At 35.7% G+C, this 6,892-nt stretch overlaps 2 long non-coding RNA genes across 3 annotated transcripts; both read left to right on the forward strand.

Annotated features, from left to right (window-relative positions):
- Positions 1–256: 256 nt before the first annotated feature.
- LOC132104358 (uncharacterized) lies at positions 257–1,530 on the forward strand. 2 transcript variants are annotated; one of them, XR_009423530.1, is made up of 4 exons: positions 257–403; positions 1,009–1,041; positions 1,135–1,228; positions 1,310–1,530. It is a non-coding gene; the product is annotated as an uncharacterized LOC132104358 (long non-coding RNA). The 2 variants fall into 2 exon arrangements; XR_009423529.1 differs by lacking the exon at positions 257–403 and having other exon boundaries at positions 699–1,041.
- Positions 1,531–1,552: 22 nt separating this feature from the next.
- Positions 1,553–4,483, forward strand: LOC132104359 (uncharacterized). Its single transcript, XR_009423531.1, has 4 exons — positions 1,553–1,662; positions 2,624–2,709; positions 3,587–3,879; positions 4,171–4,483. It is a non-coding gene; the product is annotated as an uncharacterized LOC132104359 (long non-coding RNA).
- The last annotated feature ends 2,409 nt before the right edge of the window (positions 4,484–6,892 follow it).

Here is a 6,892-nt window from a genome sequence, read left to right on the forward strand (position 1 = left end):
TGGTCTTCAGATAACTTTTAATATTATTGCACTACATGTATTATTATTATTAAGATACCATTTGAACAGCCTATTTTTTGGGAAATAAGTTATACAAAAAATTCATCAAGCTTGTTAAAAGATGGCATGAATTAATATATATATATATATATATATATATATATATATATATATATATATATATATATATATATATATATATATATATATGCCATTAGTTTTAAGAACAAAAAAAAATTTACTTAGCGAATGGTGATAATGTTTGTTAATGAAAGAGTACAGGACAAATGAACATTTAAACCTTAAACTAGCAGCGCACGTCACTTTCTAAATGAAGTGCGCGACGTGCGCGTGCCCGTCATTTTGTAACGGTCAACTTCCAGCGGACGGACACGGAGGAAAGGTAAGCGCTATAAATCTACTTTTATTCATAGATTTTAACTGATATAACGTTAAATGCCATCAAAGAGGAGTAGTGTTTTGTATTTTTGTAGGTTTTCTTATTCAATTTAATAAATAAATGCTCTGTTTCGTTAATTAGCTAAAAATCAGTCTCAGAGGTGGTCTAAGGTAACGTTAACTGTTAAAATCTAGTATAACCTTTCCTGTTTTAAATTATTTGAAATTTAACACGATAAACTATACAGTATTCACTTTCTAATTATATATATTTTTTTAACGTAGTAACTTAACGTTAATTAGTTTGTTTGAATGTCTGCTGCTCGCTCTTGATGATGCTCATGCTAGCCATGCTGTGAACTTGAATATAAACCGCTGTATGAAGTTTAACGTTAATTAGACCGAGGCTGCCGAAATCATGTTCAGTGTATGTGGGATTAATAATTTCCCCTTTTCTCCCTCAAGTGGCAGGCTTGTAAATTCTGTCATCTGTTCATTATTGGTGTTGATGGTGTTTTTCACATGCACGCTTTTTAATGCTAGTTTAATTCTCAAATAGATCTGATACTTTCGTTTCACAAAAAGTAAACAAATTGTTCACTTTTTTAGGGCCTGGCTGCCACCAGTTGAGTCAATGATTCAGTGAGTTCCTTATGGGGAAATATATTTGTTACCACCTAGTAATTTAAATGTATTACTTATTGCTTTAAAATGAACACATATATTTATCATCAGGTGAAGAGACAGTTTGGGCAGCAGCAACAAGACAACTATTACAAGTAGAGATGGGTTTCAAGAACTGGTACTAATTTGGTTCCTGACTTGTTCGGTACTGAAAACATTTATATAAGTTACAGGATCAATAGTGCTGGTATCAGTATTCTTGTAACATTGATTCATTACCCTTTAGACACAACCACATATCATGTAAATCATCTCAGAGTGGATGGCAGCAAGGATCCAGGATCAAGAGATCATTCATCATGGAGACTGTTCCACAGGAAGCAGTTTATCCTGGGTGAAAAACTAAACCTGGTTGTTTCAGCATCACTCAGGCAAGACTAAATACATTTAAATTGATTTCAGTTGGTTATGTGTTTCAGGTCATCCTGACCATTCTGCTGTTCTGGATGTAAGGCCGTGCTGGATATACATTTCTCATGGGTGAAAGATTTGTGCAGCGGTATCCAGACATATAACGCCCCATTCACACGGGGAGTCAACGCCTCTCGTTTACTTTTAAATGGAGTGACGTCAAGCATGGTGAAATTAGTTCTGGGTCCGTTGGTCGTGGCAGAAGTTGAAAACTTTCAAGCGCCAATGCAGCCGTCCTCCAGTCAGAACGTCTTATGCAAATACCCTAGCGCAGACGCAAGCCAATCGAGTGCATGCAATACCAGAAAACTAATGTGATTGGCTGTCACTATGAGAAGAGACAGTAATTCCGATCCGATATCAGTGTCGTTTTTTTGCATTTTTTTTTTTAAATCAATGTAGAATTTCTATACTTCATTGTAGGGATGTCAATTTTCATCGTTTAAATTAACGATCAATTAATCGATTAATCGTTAACCTTAATGCTGCAAAATGAGTCTATTGCAGCAACATCCAGTCACTGGTATGACAGGATGTGCAAAAGTGTGTGTGTGTTTATTTATGTATATATATATATATATGTATGTGTGTGTGTGTAAAATACATTTCTTTTAAATGTATAGCACAGTAATGAAGGCAGCAACGTGTGGTAGATGGGACAGAACAAGAAAGACTTAATAATCTTTCATTGTGCTAATGTATTATAATACGAAAGGGTATGGCTCTTATACAGTGCGCAGTGCTTATACACAACCAGTGCGCAGAATGATGCACTTGAAGCAACACAGAGTCACAGCGTGTAGCATTACTCATAGAAATGTTCAAAATGCCAAGGGAAGAGATATTGATGTTGTGTATTATATGTGTGCAATATTTTGAGCATTTTCTTTTAACAGTTTTAAATCTTAGTTATTGTGCGCTCTTGAAGAGAGTTTCATTGTTTTGACTATAGTAACTAGAGCTGGAATGATATGCTAATCTGCCAATTCAATACTATCCCGATACTTGGGATTTAATATATATTTATAATTATTATATATATAATTGAGTATTGTGATTATAGTTATATAACTATTGCAATTCGTGACTTATCCAAATTGTCTATAAAATTATTTGTTTGTTTCTGTAGATTTGAGGGAAAGATTAAAAACAAGGAGGTCTGGGAATGACTGAAGGGAACTGACAGCAGTGAGGGAAGGAAGTAATCACCAGAATGTAAGTTCTTTGAGAATGTGTGCATTGTTTATTACAAGTTGAGTTTTCATTTAAATGTAGCAATGTACACAATGGTCAAACGTTTTAAAAGTATAGTTTATTTCTATAATGCACAGCTATATTTTCAGCATTAATTAGTCCAGTCTTCAGTGTCACATGATCTTCAGAAATCATTCTAATATGATGATTTACTGCTCAATAAATTTTTCTGATTATTATCAGTGTTGAAAACAGTTATGCTGCCCAAAATTTTTGTCTAAACTACAGTTACATTTATTTATTTATTTTTTTTTGGGGGGGGGGGGGGCAATAAAAAAAATTGAATACCAGTGGTAAAGAAGACTTTTGTAATTTTACAAAAGATTACCTTTTTTTTTTTCCAATGTTTTGAACTTTGTCATGTAATCATGAAGAAAAAATTTGACTCTCCAGAAGTTTTCTTCCCCATCATTTCTATTATGGGGAGCGTTTCCCAAAACAAAATATTGGTCACAAGTTCCATCGTTACCAATAGAGTTCAGCGGACCTAATGACCGTAGTAAGCTAACTGCAGATGTGATTCACATCATGTACGTCATGAGCAGATGTACACTTTGATCAAAATGTTTTTACCCTTTTGAGTAAAGTTACTGAAAAATTCAGCTTTGCCTCATAATTATTTCGATAAATAAATTTTAAAGTATATTTCGAAAAAGAGTATGAAAACTGTTATTTGTTTTTACAATTTTTTTTTTTGTAATTTTGATTAAATTAATTTTTAAGCAGAAGAGCAGAAGAGACTTGTCTTGAAAACCATAAAGAAAAGATTCCAGATTTTGACTGGTTGTGAACATACATGAGCAACATTAACAAGATGATTCTTCCTTTCAGCTGCCAGAGAAGGATATTGACCGTGCAGGCCCAGGATGAAGAAGAGGAGGAAGAAAACATTTAACAATTTTCTCATAAACTTTCCATGTGTTATAATAAAAACAATGAACATGACTACAATAATATGCTAAATGTTATTAAAAGATTCCAGTTTGCAAGAAATATGAGTGTCTGACTCTACACTAGAGGAACTCTTTTCTGAAGAACATCAGGTGCTGAGAAGAAGCATTGTTATTACAGCAAAACACTGCATCAAGCCTCCTGTCCTTCCCTCAGAAGAGCCTGTCTTCTGCTGCTGGGGTAAGACACTCTTCCTCGTCTCTATCGGCTGTCCAACACCTAACTCTGCCTCCTCAGCTCTGTCTGAAAGAGTCTCCTCCACAGTCAGTAATCAGAGATCACAGATTCTTCTGAGAAAGTCAATACGCTCATTCTCTTAAAAAACTTTGTTTTTTCGGGTGGGACAAATAATACAGGAGAGATGCTAGAAATCTCTATATTGTTCATTTTTCATATCTTTATGCTTTATGAATGTTTTTCTTCTGAGAAACTCAAAAATTATGGTTCTTTGGTAATTGCTATATTGTTTAGGTTTATCCTCTGATAGTGAGCACAGAGCCCTGATCATGACATAAAAGAAAAAAAATAATGTCCATGATTTACTAATTTGTTCCCTCGATGTACTAAAACGTGCATGATTACTTTTACATTTCATTGATTTGCTTAATCTTATGCACAATTTACTAATTCGTTCTCTTGATGTATAAATAGTGTACATGATTTAGCAAATCGAGGGAATGAAATAGAAAATCGTGCGCATGAATTAGCCTATATTTTTTCCTGCATGCCGTGTAATTAAAGCACATCACCACCAGACATTTATACCAGGAGCCTCATATACGACGCTCACTGCAGTATCTGCTGAATTGTTTCATATCTATTTATCATGTATTTTTTTGTTGCACCAAATTATGTAGAGTTGTATCAATAAGTGTACTGATAATTATATATCATTTTCACTGATAACGTCATTAACTATCCCCATCCTTAATAAGACAAACATTTTCTATTGTTTATATTGTGTAATCTGTGAATTGATGTGTTTTCTGTGCTCATGACTTAGAAACACTTTGCATGGTTAAAGAACAGGTGCAATGTTCAAAATGTTTTGGCTTAGTATTTGTAGAACATACTGCTGAATAAATGTTGATTTGTGAATGAATGCAGTGTGTTTTTTTATATTAGAATGTAATGTTTTTGTATTGGTTTGCATTTCATGTATGTAATTGATGTATTTACTATGAATCCCCTATAATTAGATTACGGTTCGATTTCATAAGGTTTATTTTTTGCACCAGAGATGGATTGAGTTTATTAGTTTTTTATGTATTTCAAGGTAATGGTGAGGTGAAAATACGTTGCTGCGACCAATATGATCCGGTAATGTCACGTCCTCATAACGTGCCAGTTTGGTCGTTAGGACATACTCATAACGTCCCAGCGACGTTCCACTATAACGTCCCCACGACGGATATGGGAATCACAAAGTTACGTCACTGGAACGTTATTTGGTATGTCGCTGCGACCGATATGGTACTTTATAGTAACGTTCTCATAACGTGCCAGTTTGGTCGTTAGGACGTACTCATCACGTTCCAGCGACGTTCCACTATAACGTCGCCACGACGGATATGGGAATCACAAAGTTACGTCGCTGGAACGTTATTTGGGACGTCTCTGCGACGAATATGGTCTGGTCCAGTTACGTCGTCACGACGTAACTGTGTTAGCTGGGTAGTAACGAGTTACATTTACTTCGTTACATTTACTTGAGTAATTATTTGGGGTAACTAATACTTTTCGGAGTATATTTAAAGATGGGTACTTTATACTCTTACTTGAGTAAATTTTTTGGGGAAAATCTGTACTTTTACTCCGTTACTGTGGGCGACGCTCCTCTCGTTACTTTATCTTAATGCAATAAATGTTATAAATGCTTCAGTTTATTCCAAGCGTGCCGTCTACTTTTCTCTGGGCAATGAGCGATGCCCAGTCGCGAATGATTCATTCTTTTGAGTCAATTCTGTTCAAAGGCTTGATCAAACCAATTGGCAAACGAGTGAATTGGTTCATGAATCAGTTTGAATGAGTTGTTCAGTTCCCTGCCGCACGCGCTGAGCATCAGCGGTTCACTCAGAGTTGTAACGTGTCTGGAACTGCACTGAATTGAAAGCAAATCTGCAAAGGCTATTATTTGCTAGCGATGGAGATCCTTATAAGATGAACACCGCGTGTGCTGTCTACTGTTTAACAGGTAATAACTTGGGCTACATTCGATTACAGTACACGATAGCACTGTGACATTAGTTTGTTGTACGTGTGTGGCTTATAACAGAGGGGAGTCAAGTTGAATGCAGATTCTAAAAGAGAAAAAATAGCCGATGAAGATTTTATTAATTTTAATACAATCACACCGGTGCAAGTACGTTCAGCAAGTCATAGCAACAGCTGCTGAATTCAGATCTGTGATCGCTGGCTGGCGGTGAGCCAGAGATAGATGCGTTTTTACAGCGCTGCGCATTATAACCAATCACACATGATTCTTTTGAGCTTATTAAAGCATTGGCCAATCAGAGGTGTTCAGATGAGTCATCGCTAAAATGCCAGTGCTTCCTTCACTCGCTAACTGACTGACAGTGTTGGGGAGTAACTAGTTACATGTAACGGCGTTACGTAATTTAATTACAAAATAAATGTAACAGTAATCAGTTACAGTTACTAAGAAAAAATGAGTAATTAAATTACAGTTACTTATGAAAATTGTAACGATTACAAAGAGGATTACATTTGAATATTTACACACATCCAAATACAGTTTATTTCTTTCCCAAATTGCACTAAGACATATGGCCCATAATCTCCGAGAAGCGGAAAACACATTCGTAGAATCCAGTCATAAAAATGGAATTCAGCCTATAACGCGGACGAAATATGCCACATTTTGGACGAATAAATCAAAAGTAGGTCAGTACACTTGAATCAAAACCCGATATGGACTGATGTCTGTTAATATTAAGCCGCAAAAAGACTGAATATGAATCCTGCACATTCTGCGTGTCTGTGGAAATCAGGCGCTGACTGGACATCGGGAGAACCGGGACTATTCCCGGTGGCCTGGCAGACGATTTGGCCCTCTACTTTAATATTGTTGTTGTATAATTGCAGGCCGAATATACTAAAGCGATTATTTCCGAATCCGCCATTCGATAATTAAATCTCTAATAAATCATGAATCGGTTAGTCGTGACTGGCA

Source organism: Carassius carassius, chromosome 25 (assembly GCF_963082965.1).
Source record: "Carassius carassius chromosome 25, fCarCar2.1, whole genome shotgun sequence".
Taxonomy (NCBI): Eukaryota; Metazoa; Chordata; class Actinopteri; order Cypriniformes; family Cyprinidae; genus Carassius; species Carassius carassius.